Source organism: Rhinolophus sinicus, chromosome 2, assembly GCF_057876585.1.
Source record: "Rhinolophus sinicus isolate RSI-liver-muscle chromosome 2, RSI-T2T, whole genome shotgun sequence".
In the NCBI taxonomy this organism is placed as follows: domain Eukaryota; kingdom Metazoa; phylum Chordata; class Mammalia; order Chiroptera; family Rhinolophidae; genus Rhinolophus; species Rhinolophus sinicus.
In genome coordinates, this window is record NC_142502.1 from 101,500,909 (window position 1) to 101,518,757 (window position 17,849).

General features: G+C 33.2%; 1 long non-coding RNA gene and 1 other non-coding gene across 2 annotated transcripts in view; both read right to left on the reverse strand.

The window, feature by feature from the left end:
- The window catches only part of LOC148758844 (uncharacterized), a 69,703-nt gene that overhangs the window by 32,081 nt on the left and 19,773 nt on the right, over positions 1–17,849 (reverse strand). The gene's annotated exons all lie outside the window — the stretch shown is intronic.
- TRNAI-UAU (transfer RNA isoleucine (anticodon UAU)) lies at positions 9,816–9,889 on the reverse strand. The gene has a single exon. It is a non-coding gene; the product is annotated as a tRNA-Ile (tRNA).

Below are 17,849 nucleotides of genomic sequence, written 5' to 3' on the forward strand. Positions count from 1 at the left end.
AGATTGTACAAATAAATTATATTAAAAGCAATTCCGTTAAATTGCTTTCAATAAATTCAAATTTAATAAATTCAATTTTGAGAATTTGTTTTGAGAATCCTAACTTACTATTAAAATAGTACTTTAGTACAATACATATTGAAGGGTATAAAGAACATACATTTTCACTTCAAGACTATTGGGAAAGAACATAGTAATAATATAAAACTACTTCATTGAGTGTATGCTACATTTTCTTTTAGAGGAAGACTTTTAAGACTTATTCTAAACACTGCTTCTAAATACTAGTACACTCATTTCCATAGCCTTTCATATTTTATTGTAGCTCTCAAATATATAACCTTTGCCAAATACCAAGCTCAGTTCAACATCTCTCAGTGATAATACTAAACTCTCTTTTAATCTAATTCCTTAATCTCTACCATAATATCCTTATTGTCCTGCTTTCCTGCACCTGTTGGTAATTCCCAGACATTCAAATATCAGGTGGGGTTTGTTAGCTATGAGGGCATTTCATCTTACTGTGGGTAGTGTTTTGCCCAGTGCAAGGTATGCTTCTTTCTATGGGCAGGCTAATGATATTCATGGAAAAAGTCTGCCAGACAAGTAGGCTGAACATTGCAGCAAATCTGCACCACTGTGCACGGCCATCTTTTGACGACTCTGAGATAGAAATAGAAGCTTTAAGGGCATTTCCTACGACCTTACTGTGTAGTTCATGTAGAAAATTGGCTTGGGATCTGATTGTTTAGGAGGCTAGCTCACAAGAATGTTAAGCAAGTAATAGAATGCACAATCTGTATCTTGTCTTTTTCATTCCCGACAAACTTCTGAGCTTTTTTTTTTCTTCTTTGGAAAAAAATACTTCCACTTTTAAAATTAAATGGAAGAAACAGATCAGGTGCAGTATAACTTTTACAGGGATGTATGGCTCTATGCTGACATAAAAAGGATAAAGCAATGGTCTTGGGAAGAGGCAATGTGAAAGAAAACAGAAAGCCATCTGATTATATTCTGGCCTTGTACAACCACAGGTAAGAAATCTAATAATGACAATTTTGTAGGTTATATGGGGGTTCGTACACCCAGGTCCAGAATCACAGTCATAAATGTTATGAATACCACGGTATATGCGTGGCTGTGAATAGGTAGCACCAGGAAAAGTTCAAGATTATTTTTCAAGCAAAATACTTATCAGTCAACATAAGTTTGTTGATTTCCCGGCATTAATTACTGCCAAAAATTCAACGGTGGAAAAAAACAGATATGATTCCAGGCCATATAAAGCTCATGGCCATGTGTGATAAGCAGAGAGTAATTAAATAACGACAAATTGTAAATTGTAAACTATGCCAAGTGCTTGTAAAGAAAAGCAGAGGGAACTAGGTGGCCATTAGTCACAGGCTTAATAGAGGTTCCCTTGAGGAAATAACATTGAGCTGTGAACTGAAAGTTAAATAGGGATTAATCAAGAGAAAAGGGCAAAAGTAGCCATCTCATTAGAGAAAATAGCAGTTTTACAGGAACTTTAAGAGGTACCAGTTACAACACTTTTGAGAACTGCTATGATGTTGTAACTAAAACGAAGAAAGCACGTGGAAAATAAACTCAAATTGGCCAAATGATACAGGACTTTGAAATCATATTAAGATTTATATCTTGTTTCTATGAGCCGTGGGAAAGCTTTGGAGAGTTAAAGAAAAAAGCATTGACATGCTCATATTTGTATTTTTTATGTGATCTGTATGTTACACGTGTAGTGACCATATTGAATGAGACATATACTTGTAGATATGGAGGAACTACAGACTATTTGCTTTAGGAGGAAATCTGCCTTGATGAAACACTGGATTATTATAGTGGTACTGTGAGGGAAAGAAGTTGATTATTTGAGAGATATGTAGTAAATTAAATAGAATGGAATTGATGATAGACTACTTGTTCTATAAGCAGACCATGATCAAAATTATAAGTTTCTGATGTGAACAAGAGTTGCTTAAGGACACTTTCACCAACATGAGAAATACTCTCTCAGTTTCCCTTATTCACGGGTAAAGTTTTAGCTAGAGCAAATGTGAGGTACTGTTGAGATATTCTAGAAATAAGATGGAGGAGTCCATTGGCTATATAGGTGTGGAACTGAAAGAAGAAATCTGGAGTAGAGATACAAATTTGAAAATCAGACCTGTATAGGCAGTAAATGAAATCATGAATATGAATGAAATCTACTTCAACATCCTGTCTCCAACTCAAAAAGACACCAGATCTTTAAAGGAATTTAAAGAAAGAAACTAGTAAAGAGGAACAAGTCCTGTGATGTATAATAAATACTTCTCTTTTCTTGCAACTATATGAAGAAAACTGAAGAAGTTGATACTAGGGATATAAAACTCAATAAAAATTCTTCCCCTCAAACTATTGTAGTCTAGTATAATATATATATATATATATATATATATATATATATATATACACACACACATATATATATACATGTACATATATATGTATACATATATATGTATACATACATATATATATATACATATATATATATATATGTTCTTTTATGAAGTAATTTATTCTGTTTTATTAGAATCACTTCCTTTCAAATTGTTGGCCACATTTATAAACTTTTGAATTAAACATTTCATTATGAGATCTTTTTCAAAGAGCAAGTATATACAACAGCAAAAATTCTGGATCTTCTTAGAATTCTCTTTAACGAGTTTAAAATGTTGCTTACAAATATTATTAAATGAGATTCAGGTACAAACTGTGCAGTTTAACCAAATTTTGCAATCAATGACAAATTTCCAAAGGAAGTATAGCCACGATATTGTCCAAAGAAACTCAAGAAACAGCTGGGAGTGTAGACAGCGATCTCATTGCTGTGCGAGCAGGTTCACAAATACAGACGCTGATAGGAAGAGGTTTCAATACACGCTGCATTTAGTATTTTACCCCAAACCACCGTCCTGACAGAAATTGCAGGTTGGTTTATCTGCTGTCAGAAAGATCTGTACTCCTAGGCCTCTCTGTGGGTTTGTATAACAATCCAAAATTACTGTTTTAAGTGAATGCAAGCACATTCAATTTCAAACTAGATGTGTCACAAACTGTAAGGCAAAACCAGGAACATCTAAGTATAGATATGGGTTTCTGCCTGACCACAGACTTGATTAAACTGATTAGCTCTTTATCAGAATATCAGAAAATCAGTTTAAGACTAAAATTGTTCTAACTTTGGAGGAAATAAAGTGTAAAGACATACGTGGACTCTATCTTAGTAATATGCATCTCTTACTTGAATGCAGTTTTCTTCTTTGTAACAGGATATACACTTCCCTGGAATTTTGCTTTAATTTATTAATTAACAATGAGAAGGAAAAATATTTAGAGCCTATCTTTATTGTTGTTACCAACATCAGCAGTAATGTGGTATCATTAGCTGATCAATTTTAAGTCACAACGAACACAAACTGGAAATTAAACTGTAGAATATAAACCATTTAAAAAAAGCTACACTTTATAAAAATAAAACCAATAACCAAGTTTTTTTTTTTTCTAGGTATGTGCACAACACTATAAGAAAGCAAACAAAAAGTGACCTTCTTGAAAATACAATAGGTGTGATTTTTATCAGTTTAGCTTTTCCTCAGGTAGGAATAAAATATGCAGCTCAGACAGTCTATTTTTTTAATCTCACATCACCAAATAAAACCAGTAAAGGAACCAATTTTCCCATGGGCACAAATATATAAATAAATGGATGGATAGATAAAATGCTGATGTTACTAATACTTCTAGAGTAGTTTTAAGAGTATTTAAATAGAAGGACGAAATTCCTGTTATGACTTGGTACATTCAACAGGGTGTTAAACTGCAGTCTGATTACTTACATGTTCAAACGCTTATGTTGGTAATTGGTAAAAAGTTTTTTCCATTTTGTTCAAACTTTCCGTCAGCTCATTACTTCATTTTCCTTTTTTGTTTAGAAATGGATAATATCCTCCATAAAAGGAGAATAAAATTCTGTGGTAAATGAGTAAATCAATGATTGGGCACTAAGGTCTCTTGATATCCATTGTATTTACCAAAATACTTCCATTATTTCCACTATAAATAAATTACTAGATATCAAATTTAATCAGTCATTTTAAAATTCAATATAAACTGGCAGATTATCTATACCAAAAATTTTAAACAGGTCTGTGGTATGCCATAAAAAAAATCAAACAAAAATTCAATTTGATTACTTTTCTTACTTGTATTTAATTAACTGCAGAAATTAAGTTACTTCTAGGTTAAAAGTATAAAGCATTTAAAACTGTGTTTAAATATGAAGATGTATATGCTACAAATATTTGACTTGATAACAAGGCAAGAACAATTTTCATGCCGGGCAAATATTTCACACTTGTCAAATTGTCAAAAGTGTTTATGAGACAAAATAAAAAACACAATTATCCTCTGCTATCATAAAAATCAGAAACAGTCAGTTCCTTTCTTAATCTAGAATTGTTTTATTATTTTTCCAAATACAAGTAGACATGTTAGTATCAATAACCTGTCCTGAAAAACAGAAGCACTGCACCAACCGCAGCTACTCACCACTATTTCAGTGGAGGGGATTATGTTACATGTCAAGTCCAAACCCTTAACCAAATTACTTAAACTTGAGTAAAACACAGTACACACTTATATATACAACATCCATAGTGCTAGGATGCAAAACTCTTTAAAAAAATAAGCACTTGCTGTTCATTAAGCATTTGATATGATTGTCAACAAACAATTGCTTTTTATACCGTAACACTGATGATTTTCTGCTGGCAACATTAGATAATGAGTAAATGACATAAACTAGATAATTATAAGGAATTATATAAGTCCTATAAGAAAACAGAATTGGTTACTAAGTGAAGAAAAGATTAAGACACAGCTGAAGTGCTAAAAGATCTGTTACCATTTAATAAGGAGTACACTTTAGGCTTTTAATCAGAACCATTCTCAAGGACTTATGGTATATGGTACAGCCTGGCACATACTATCTTATTTAGGTTATAAAATATTTGGAGAAAGAGCATCACTTTACAGATGAGGAAACTGAGGCAGAGAGAGATTATTAGACCTCTCTATGTAGAGATCGCTCTCAAAAGACAGGTTTGCTGTGAAGAAGATATTGAAAGAGTTGCACCAACAGCAGAGTATGTTTAGAGTTTAATATTAGAGAAGAGGGTACTGCAAATAAATAAATAAATAATAAGGTCTATTTATGTACAAACTGGTGCAATCGGAATAAGGTCTATAGAGTGTAGTAATGTCAGTGTCTGGGTTTTGATAACTATTCCCTAGGTATGCAAGATGGAACCATTGGGGCATGCTGGGTGAAGGATACACCAGACTTCTCTGTACTAATTTTGCAACCTTCTATGAGTCTATAATTATTTCAAAATAAAAAGTTAAGAACATACAGACTCTAGAAAAGTTTCCAATCCCACAAACTGAATTCCAATTGTCTTCATATCAGGGGTGGCACCTGAAAGGACAGACTACGTAATTGGAAGGGCCCAGTGAAAAATGAAAATGCAAGACCTCTTGTTCTAAACTATTAAGAATTTCAAGATGGCTACAGCAAAGCTTTGAACCAGGGGTGGAGCCCTTCTGAAGGTGGGGCCCTGTGAGATTGACTGCACAAGTCACATGACCACAGCTGCTCCTGGCAGCTGGAGACAAAAGTAAATTTACATGCATACATGGATGAACTGATAATATTTGATTCTCCTGAAACTTTCTGGGCAGCTAACTAAAACTGAGAATAAGTATTTATCCGGGAGACAAAGAAAGACATAAAGTGCAGAACCCCTCCTTCAGACTACAAAACTTGAATGATGTTTTATAAACAGCCAGCAAAATGGCATTGGCAACAGCACCACTGCAGTGTGGGCCCATTGTACCTACACGGACTGTACTGAAAGATAAAGTTCATGGTAGGTGCAGTCCCTTTGAAAAATTTATACTATGAATTAGAGCAGATTTAGGTAGCAAATATTTGATAACTTTTTAAAAAGTTATAATAATAAAATAAAGCCTCCTGTATACATGTAGTCTTGTTGAGGATTTTTCCTCACCTTGCTTCTTCCATCTTGAAAGAGACAGACCTCAGACAGCCCTGATCTTATACTCATCCTTTATGCACTTGCAGGGCCTCTGATGACGCTGGCTCAGTTATCAGACATAACAACAATCAATGGATTTCAAATCCACTCCAGAAATACTTTTTTAAAGATATATAGTTTACACCACTACATAGAATTTAAGAGATGTCAGAAGGCATGCAAATGGATATACAATTACTTAACTCATTTACAATGTTGAACTCACTGAAATTTACTATAAGGCCAACTCTCAGTTGGAACATCATCTAAGAGATATTTAGCTCCAGAAGCATCAGAAAAAAGCTTGTCTTCATTCAAGTCCCAGGACCAATTACAAACAGGCTGTGGTATGTGAAAGCTTGCATCTATATGTGCACATCTATTGATCAACATTTTTAAGTTATTCATTTCTGTCTAATTTTCTTACGGTGGCTCTAAATTATACATATTTTATTAAATTATGAAAATAAGTCCCTTCTTTTATAACTCAGTTCTTTTCCAAATGACCATCTTATCTGATCACATTAATTTAAACAATTTTTATATAAAATTTTGTCAGCTACCTTACACTGTAAAAAATATGACAGGAAATCGATGTGTATATTTTTAGAAATGTATTTGTATGTGTGTGTGTATAAAGTCACTAACTGGACATTTCCAAAAATGGCATTTATAGCATTGTACTTTGGGGAAAACAAGTGGATCTGAGCCGGTGCTTTTTATAAGTACAGTCAATAAATTAAATTTAAAAAATAGAAATACTATGTGTATGTTATATACATTTTTGCTTGTTTATGACTATATAAGTCCATTATCATCATGTTGATGAATGTAGCTTTTCTTTTAAGTATACCATGATTAATTTAACCAGTCTCCTACTAAAAAACATTTAAGTTGCTTCCAAGTTTTCACCAATACATCTTTCTAACCACAACTTTACACACTTGCCCATTATTAGCTGAAGATAAATTGCTATAAGTGGATTGCTGAAACAAAGGCCATGAACTTTGAAAGATTTTGATGATAAAAGGCAGTTTATGCTTTTGCACTGTAATCTATGAGTGTTATATATCATTCATAATAGATATTTAACAGATAAAAATTATCTCATGCTTTCATGTTTTTCTTTGATTTGCTTTTATGTTTTTACAAGTGTGGTGAAATATGTTACATGTATTTATTTGTCTTTTACATGTTTTCTTTTCTAATTAGTCTATTTCTGTCATTTTTCTTTTATATCAATACATTAAATCTCCTTATTTGTAAAGACACTAATCAGATCTTTCACCTGTGGTACTGGCTGGGATGTATTTTGTTTTCTTTAGTTTTTCTTATTTTACCTTTGATTTTCCTCTTGCTTTTCGATTACAGTAACTTTTTGCTGTCAAATTTACCACTTTCATTCTTTATTTTTATTTTTGGCGTCTTGCTAAGAAAATAATGTATAGATAGTAATAAAAAATTTTTTTCTTGATCATTGTGGTGTTTTATTTTACATTTAATAAATATTCTTGTTGTAACTTTAATTCATATTGAGTTCATTCTGGTAAAGTTTAGAAAAAAGCATATAACTTTGTTTTAGATCTAAGTATCTAACAATGATCCCCGTTTCATTTTTAAATGTCTAATTATTTTTCTATTAATGTGAGACTTGTGGTTTATGCATTCTAATTTCTGTTTCTTTTGTCTCAGTTTTTATTCAAGGACCAATATCACACTGGTTTAATATTGTAGGAACATATTGTAATATCTGCTAGGACAAGCTCCTCTCATTTCTCTACTCATAAACAATAAGCTGGGCTGGTTCTATCTATTTTAAAATTTATTTTTCCCAAACCACACTGGCAGAAAGAGCCCCTTCTTGCCTAGCATATCTATCAAGATGAAAATATAAGATTCTAAGAGACTCTGTTTGCCAGAGCGATTTTCTACCAATATGGGACTCAACGTTACAATAACATGAATTCTCCCCAAATTAATTTGTAATCAATTTCTAACACACTTCTAATCAATATAAACGGACTATTTTAAAGATAAAATGTAATTCTGTCAGATAAAAAATAAGAGAATGTGTATATGAATATTTATTGTATATTTTACAAAAATTTGTTCAGTTTAGTACAGGGGTAAAAAAGTCACTTGTAGACAAACAATATTTAGAAAAATCCTCTAAACTCTCACCACTTATGACAACAGATCATCTCAAGTAACTCAGACTCTAATTATGAAAACCTCACTGGTCAAGTCAGCCAATTCTATGGAATTAATCTGTATGATTTTTACCTGGCTTCAGATATAGCACTTGGAAACAAGAGTGAATCAACTGAGACATTTATTCTCTCTAAGGACAAATTAAAATTTTCAGAGTGAAAATTACTCTTTGAGATAAATTATCAGTTGAGGAGCCAGAAGTCTAGAGAATTTAAGCGACTTTCCCCAGGATGAAATACTGTTTAAGTGCTCGAAAGGGAGTAGCAGCCAGTCCTTTAAATACAGGTTCAATCCCAGGCGCTTTCTACTTAATCTTACTTGTTTTTTCACTAGTTTTATTGCAGCCATGCTAAGAACAAGTTTTTGTTGTTGTTGTTTTTGTTGTTGCTTTTCTAACCAAGTTAACTCAGATATAGCTGGGCAAAGACAGTAGAATTATATGTGATTAAAGGCCTTAGGTACTATTGTAGCACTATGATAATTGCTAGATATTAAAACATTTTCCGGTGAAAAACAGATCGTTGGGGAACTATAAGACCAATCTTAAAGAAGGCTGATGAATTCTCTTCAGGAATATATTAAGGAGAAATCCCACTCCACTCATATATCAACACCTTGAATTCTTTTAAAATATATTTTTTTGTGTTTAAAATGGTGTTTTCATCAATTATAATTTCAACAACAGGGAAATAATTACATTAAATCTAGTATATATGTTTTAAGGAATACTATACAGTTTTAAAAATTATGTAGTTGAATAAATATTAAAGGCACTGGAAAATATTTTTTTTATAAAAACCTTAAATGAAATAAAGTTATATAAATGATTTTATTTATCAAAACCATATATAGCTGTATAACTGATATATATTTGTACATACTTATGTATATAACCAGAAACGTATAGGAGATGTTTAACCTTGGTAATTTCTAGGCATTTATTGTTCAGTCCCTGTTTTATGTTTTCTGAAGTCGATAATTAGCACATAATTTTTTCCAATAATAAGAAAAATAATATTGAAAAAATATGTCCTCAGTTGTGTCACAGCAGAGCTGGACTAATATCTTTACAGGGCTTTACATTTGAATAACTTTTTAGTTTATAAAGGTTTACATATGTGTTTTATATTCTAGAGTTCAAGAAAGATTAACTATTTTAAAAGTGACATTGCCATTGCTTTAGATAAACCAGCTAAACCTTAGTCAATGAATTGAAAACAGTAAGAAAAACAAATTTAGTCTATAAAGGAAAAACTAGATCTGCATCAAGAGTCACGATTTAAGAGTATATACAGTTCAAATATTGGAAAAGTAAAATTCCTTTTCTCATTAAAAAATTTTCATAATTGTTCTATTTTTAACTGCCTGAAATGGTGGAAATCTGTTTTGTCTTTTCTTTGTTTGTTTGTTTGTTTTTATATTTACGGAGGGTGCAGCTCACAGTGGCCCAGGCAGGGATCGAACCAGCAACCTTGGTGTTATAAGCACCATGCTCTAACCAACTGAGCTAACCAGCCACCCGTTTTGTCTTTTTTTAAGTAGATTCAGAGAATGTAAAAGCTAGGTAATGCTTAATAATCAACATAGTTAGGAAACCTTAAATCAATTAAAACATTAATGAGTAAATAGAAAATAAATCAGAAAACCCAGCGCTCACGTAAATTTCAGGGGAGTTGGATTCATATCAACATATAGTAACTTAGTTCAGAAAGTAATTATCCTAAGGAAAATAATTGCTTCCTTGTTGCATCAATGTCATGTGATTTGGGGATAATTAGGTGAGGCCATGCATATAAATCGCTTACCCAAGTATCGAGCACATAAGTATTCAGTTCAGAATATTAGGTTATCTCTAGTGTTACCATTATCATCATCCATGTGTATTAGTTGTCACTGTTCTGTTTTTGCTCAAGCCATATAATCATGGCTGTTTCACTATTCACATGAAACTTGTGGGAGAAGTGAATCATGCGAGATACACTGTATCAAAATATACCTTATTTACCCCAACAGATAACTTAATACCATTTTCTGTGTGTTTTACTTTTATTCTTTTTTTCTGTGTGTTTATCTTTTATTCAATGATGCATTTGAGCTTCAGAGAAATCTAAGATGAAGAAAGGAAAACTTATATATGTTCTTCTCAACCATGAGCTGAATGTTCCCTAAAATAAACATGCTGAAATGATCTCAGAGACTAGCAATCTTTTTAAGAACTTGAGCTGAGAGAAATAATGTTTATTTTTTAGTGTTCATTTTAATCTCCCACCATGAAGCTCTCATATCTAGTTTCCAAGTCCCCATATATCAATATGGCACATTCCGACCTAAGTAAACTCTTATTGGCTTGGTCGTATCACTACACAGAGGTGCCCCTAACATTCCTGTCATAGCCCTCTACTTTGTCTGGAATACATAAAAAAATTCTACTTTCTGCCTTGGGGTTTTAAAATTTCCAAAAATTCTTCGATTCTTTTCATCAATAGGTGGAGCTTAATTTCCCTCCCCTCCATGTGCTGACTGTCTCAGTGATTGGCTTCTAATGAATGAAATGTGGTCCATGGAAGTAATTGTGTCACATGGGAGAGCTCTGCTGTCATGACATAATCACGTCCCAGTATACTCATCTCCTAATACCTTCCCCTTGGGGGTTAGGTTTCTACACATGAATTATAGGGGGACACAATCATTCAGTCCACAGAACCATGAAAAACCTAACCAACAAAAATAAAAAAATTCCAGATGAAGGATATTTTCAATTTTGTTATTGATCTCTAGTCTTATTAAATCCTGATTAGAGAATATTATTTATAATAATTTCATTATGTTAAACTTATTTGCCTTCTGTCTTTAATATTATAATATATTTAATATGTTTCTTTTGCTCTTGATATAAAATAATATTCATTATCAGAGTATAATATATATTTCTCCATATTATCTATCATTTGATATTGATTAGATGATTAGATCTTCTATATGCTTATTTATTTATGTGTCCACTTGAACTATATTAACACAAACTTGAAAGAAGTATTGAACTTTCCTAGTGTTATTCTTCTATTTTTCCTTGTATACACTTTAGGTTGCAATAAAAAAAGAGTTACTGTATTACTTGGTACATAGACCTTTATACCTGTTAAAATGTTAAATACCTGTTAATTGTATCATTTTGCATCATAATGAAGTTTCTTTGTCTACTTTAATGTATTGAGGGCTGAATCCTATACTGTTTGATAGAACACCACAATCCTGCTCACTTGGTGTTTCCATTTGGCTCACGTCTCTTTGCTCCTCTTTCTCTCTCTTTTCCACCCTCCCTCTCTCCCTCTGTGTCATTTCTGAATCACATTTTTAAAATAGGTGTTTCCCAGATTTTACTCTGGAAGCACATCTACAGCTGATCTTTTATTAGCTTTTCCTTTACTATTCTTTTAAATCTATTTTTATTTACTGATATGTCTAATGTGACCACACTCAACGCTACCATATTTTTTTATACTCGCTGTGTCTATTATTTTATATTTGATATATATGGGGTGGGGAAGAGGGAAGGGAAGACATTTTTTTTTCGAGGCAGTATATCACTTCGCTATTTTTTTTGTGTATTTATTTTAGAACTAATGAAAAGTTTTATAATCTTTGTAGCAGTTATTTCCCTTTTAATGTCTTTTATAATAGCCTTATAATGTTATAATATCCTTAATTTTATAATATCCTTAATTCCTTTTCCCCCCTTTAACTCTCATCTATGAACTCTCCTTTTGTTTTCCTTATCTAAGCTCTACTAGTTGATTTGACTATCACCTATTCAACAATCAGTAATTTTTTTTTAACTTTCTTGTTTTCTTCTGTTCCCACTTTTTGGCATAAGACATTTAAATTTTGTCACAACCTTGTTTTTGTCTTAGATTATAGTTAAATATATTTACTTCATACTATTATAGAATATGCTGCAAAGTTGATTGTTCTATGTCAATATTTCTGGGTAAGCATTAAGTCTTTTCCAAGCAGTTTCAGGACTTTTATTTTGAAAATTTTCTTGATTGTAGTTTAAAATACTAGTTCTCTTTCATGTCCTTTTTTTTCTTTTTTGAGATTTCAAGTTATAAAAAACATATATATTTACATATATATACATACACACATATATATGTCAGAATTTGTCTTCTATATCTATATATTCTGATCTACATACTTCCTTTTTATTTTATTTTATTTTCATTTCTTAATGTCTCTTACTGTATATTCAGTAAATGTAATTATCCTTTACGCATCCTAATTTAATCACTACTTACAATAAGTTAATATCATCTTTTACTTCTCATTCTTTACCGAGTTTCTATTTCAAACTATTTTTCTGTCCATTGTTGTATTAATTTTTTTACTTAAGCAGTCCTTTCATTTCTACAAATGAAGTTTAATGTTATTTAATTCTGATTGAGTACACTAAGTTACAGTTTGGGTCAACTTTATGCTTGATCTGCCATAAGCATTTTACTCAGATAGAATGTTTCAATTCTGTCTGTGTTTTATTTTTATGGTAACTCTTTTTCAGGCTTTCATGATGTTTTTGTTCATTTTATGATGTTTTGAACTTTTCTGAACTGACGGTAACAGATATGTCTCCATTGGAGGAGGCTTCAGGAATCCAGCTGAGGCTTTCTAGGATTCTGCATTCAGATGGCCCCTTCTTGCTGGTATAGCGAAATGAAGGTGGTTTTGTTTGTTTGTTTTAAAGGGGGTGATGTCTGATTCTGTCATTTTCTCTCATCTCTGCACAACCTATCCTGTTTCCCTGCTTACTTTCTCCTGTTCTCAATGTTTTCCAGTAGTGAGGCCTTTCTGAAACTGTTAATGCTGGTCAAGGGCAGTTTCAAACCTGTTTCACTGTAGTACCCAGCAGCCAGCATGCAGATCTGCCACCTCTCATTTCTGTTTTGAGTTTTACAGTCACAGTAGAACCAGCTTCTTCAAAGGAATGAATTTCGCTCTTCCCCAGAGGTCCTTGATATATTTGATTTTTTAATAGTCACTGCCTGACTCTCCCCAGGAGTATGACATCCAGATAGGTCCTGATTGTTTTGGAGGTTTATTTACTTGCTTACATGTATGTTAACATTTGTATGATTCTTTATGTTCTGGTTATCTTTCAGACATGAGCTACTGTGGTTTGAATTCTCTCCACTTTTGTTTACCTATGATTTTGGAAAATGTGTAGACATATTTGTATTTTGTAGGCCTCACTTTTCTATTTTTTCTTATATTTTCTAATTATTTTAATATTCATTTATTTTACTTTCAGTCTTTTTATGTACTAAGAATATTTGTATTTATAACATTTTTTATGATCACATTTTTCCCCACTAAACAATACAGGCTGGGATTTAATGTATTTTTCCCATTATTTTCTAGACAACTGTTAAGTTTTTTTTTTTTTTTTTTCGAGGTATATATGAGGCTTTTATAGTACATCATAAATGTCGCACGTAAAATTAGTGCAGACAAGATAGATAATTTAACAAGTGATATCCGGCCAACTGACTCGCCGTTAGTGACAAAATAAACTGGATCTCCATGTCAGACAACTATTAAGTTTTATATCCTAAGGGGCAAATTTAAAAATATTTGACTAGCGTTTCTTTATCCTCAGTTGAAGAATGCCTTAAGTTGTCTAGTTAATTAGCTACAAAAATAGAAATCCTAAGCTAAAAGTTTAATCAATGCTATATTTTTGTAAAAGTTTTAATTACCACCGGAACAATATTATAACAGCATTATGGGTAGTTTGTCATTGTTCGTTAATTCTATATGTTTCAAAAGGCTCATATTTCAGCAAAACATTTTAATAAAAGATCCCTTGAATAAGTGGACCACACCTAAATTTTTGTCTGAAATCTTTAGCTTATAGTCACTGATTAATAAGCATAATGCATTAATGCTATATTTCTCAATATGAAATCTATATAGAAAAGACATCAAAATCAGAAGTGTTGAGCTATGCATTCATAGCATCTACCTTATTCTTAATCAAAATCTGTAGGATGAGGTATAGGGTTCTTCATTACATTTAACATCTAAAATGGAACTATTATATTTATTGACAGGTAAGGGTCACAATATAACAGTTCATAGGACAGAAAGGAGTTAAAAAAATAGTGTAAATGCAGTATACAAACTAACATTCTTTTCTCAGATTCTTTCCCTCAGCAATATCTAATCTAATGCTTTTATCATTCTTATCCAGGACAAAGATGTGACCGTGTGGTCCTAAAAACTCACTCATCACGTTCTCTTCACCTAGGTACCAGGAAGTGCCTGGCCTTCATCGGGCACCTACGTGGTCCTGCCAGCATCAGGCACAGCTGTAGTGTTTCTGCTGCTCAGCACGCACACAGGTTACTGTTCTATGATCAGTTCTCTACCAGGAACCACAGCAGGACACTTGTCATGAATGCCAGCTGTGAAAGCAGGACGCCATTCTTAGTCACGATGGCAGCATCAGCAGCTTTGGGATCCATATCATGATGACACAATAGGCTGTAAATGATGTACTAACCATGGCAAAGGGTAACTATCACCACCGAGTTTCCTGGCTCAAGCACATGCTTTCAGTTTCTGCTACAGTCATGTGTGTATTGTAGGCTTCTTTAGCAAATATAACTGGGACTTACATGGCCGGAGGGAAATAATATAGGAAGTATGCTCCAGATAGTTATGAAATTCTGTTAGATCAACAGTCAGGGCACCATCATATCTGAATGAAGCACTTGCTGGCTACTGAAGCAGTTAACATGATTGGATGTAGTGTGTGTAAGCCTCGTGTAAAAGTTGGTTCTAAAATATTGACAGGATGGCTACCCTTCTTGCCTTGAAAGAAAAAAGCAAATTTCTCTAAAATAGTGTGGATGGTGAGGATTGGGTTTTAGGTTGGAAATGTGGAGAGCTGAGTGATAAAGAACTTCAGATTGAGCTTCTTGTCACAGCAACACACAAAAGTTTTAATCAGCAGTGAGGTAAATACAGAACCATTTCTTCCAATAATTTATGTCTCACCAGATACCAAATAAGCTAACATCTTGATTTTGGACCTCGTAATCTCCAGAAATGTGAAAAATGAATGTTTGCACAAGAGCCCATAGAGGCCAAACCTCATTTAAGTGGTCAACCCTCACGCAGCAGAACATCTTGCGGCGGGCAGAGCCAAGTCTCACAACTAGTCAGCCTAGGAGTTAACCCTACCTACTCACAAGCAAAAAGCAATTAAAGATCTTCTTTAACAGGACAATATACACAACACAAGAGTCACCTTTGGAACACACGCAGAGGAAAAGAAGGAAATGGTGCAAGTCAAATATAAAGGACACATACTACATAAGATAACCCAGGAAGAACTAAGAACTCTAGGGGATCTACCTAATACATCGAAGGAAATACAGAGTGTCAGCCAGAATGGGGAAACAAAGAAACCTGTACCAAATAAAAGAACAGAAGAAACCTCCAGAAATGGAACTAAATGAAGCAGAGGTAACCAGTCTATCAGAGACAGAGTTCAGAACACTGATGATAAGAATGTTTAATGAGCTTAGAGACGACATCAAGAAGGATGTAGAAATCATAATGAACAACCAGCTAGAACTAAAGAACACAATTACTGAAATAAAGAACTCACTTGAAGGAATTAACAGCAGGTTAGATGAAGCAGAGGATCAAATCAGTGACTTAGAAGACAAGTTAGCAGAGATCACCCAAACAGAACAACAGAAAGAAAAAAGAATAAAAAACAATGAAGATGGTTTAAGAGACTTCTGGGATAACATCAAGCACAAGAACATGCGCATCATAGGAATACCAGAAGGTGAAGAGAGGAAGCAAGGGATCAAGAACATATTTGAAGTAATAGTGTCCAAAAACTTCCCTAACCTGGTGAAGGAAACTGACATACAAACCCAGGAAGTGCAGAGAGTTCCAACCAGGATAAACCCAAACAGGTCCACACCAAGACACATAATACTTAAAGTGGCAAAGGTTAAAGACAAAGAGAGAATCCTAAAAGCAGCAAGAGAAAGACAGAGGGTTACATACAAGGGAATTCCTATAAGATTATCAAATGACTTTTCTACAGAAACATTGCAGGCCAGGAGGGAGTGGCAGGAGAAACTCAAAGTGATAGAAAACAAAGACCTATAACTTAGATTGCTTATCCAGCAAGGCTATCATTTAAAATCGAAGGAGAGATACAGATCTTCCCAGAAAAGAATAAGCTAAAGGAATTTATTACCACCAAGCCAGCATTAAAGGAAATATTAAAAGGACTTCTGTAAACAGACGAAAGATGAAAACAATATAACTACAAATTTAAAAAATGGCAATAACTACGTACCTATCAATAATCACTTTAAATGTAAAGGGATTAAATGCTCCAATCAAGAGACATAGGGTGGCTTAGTGGATAAGAAAGCAATACCCTTATATATGCTGTATACGAGACTCACCTCAGATCAAAAGATACAAACAGGCTGAAAGTGAAGGGTTGGAGTAAGACATTTCATGCAAATGGAATGAGAAAAAAGCTGGAGTTGCAATACTTATATCTGACAAAATAGACTTTAAAATGGAGAATACATTAAAAGACAAAGATGGGCACTATATAAGAATAAAGGGATCAATCCGACAAGAGGACATAACCCTAGTAAACATCGATGCACCCAACATAGGAGCACCTAAATATATAAAACACATATTGACTGACATAAAGACAGACATCAACAGTAACACTATCACAGTAGGACACTTCAACACACCTCTGACAACAAGGGACAGGTCTTTCAGACAGAAAATCAATATGGAAACAACGGCCTAAAATGACACATTGGACCACTAGGATTTAATCGATATTATCAGAGCATTTCACCCCAAAGCTTCAGAATACACGTTCTTCTCAAGCGCACATGGAACATTTTCCAAGATAGACCACATGTTAAGCCACAAAACAAGTCTTGATAAAGTTAAGAAAATTGAAATCATACCAATTGTCTTCTCTGACCACAGTGCTATGAAATTAGAAATGAACTACAGGAAAAAAAACTGGAAGATAAACCAATTCATGGAGGCTGAATAACATGTTACTAAATAATGAATGGGTCAACCATGAGATCAAGGAAGAAATCAAAAGATATCTCGAGACAAACAAAAATGAAAACACAATGACCAAAAATCTATGGGATGCAGTGAAAGCAGTCCTAAGAGGGAAATTCATAGCATTGCAGGCCTACCTAAAGACACAAGAAAAATCACTAATCAACAGTTTATCTTCACACCTAAGGGATCTGGAAAAAGAACAGCAAAATAAGCCCAAAAGGAGTACAAGGAAGGAGATAATAAAGATCAGAGCAGAAATAAATGAAATAGACACCAGAAAAACAATACAGAAGATCAATGAATCCAAGAGTTGGTTTTTAGAGAAAATAAACAAAA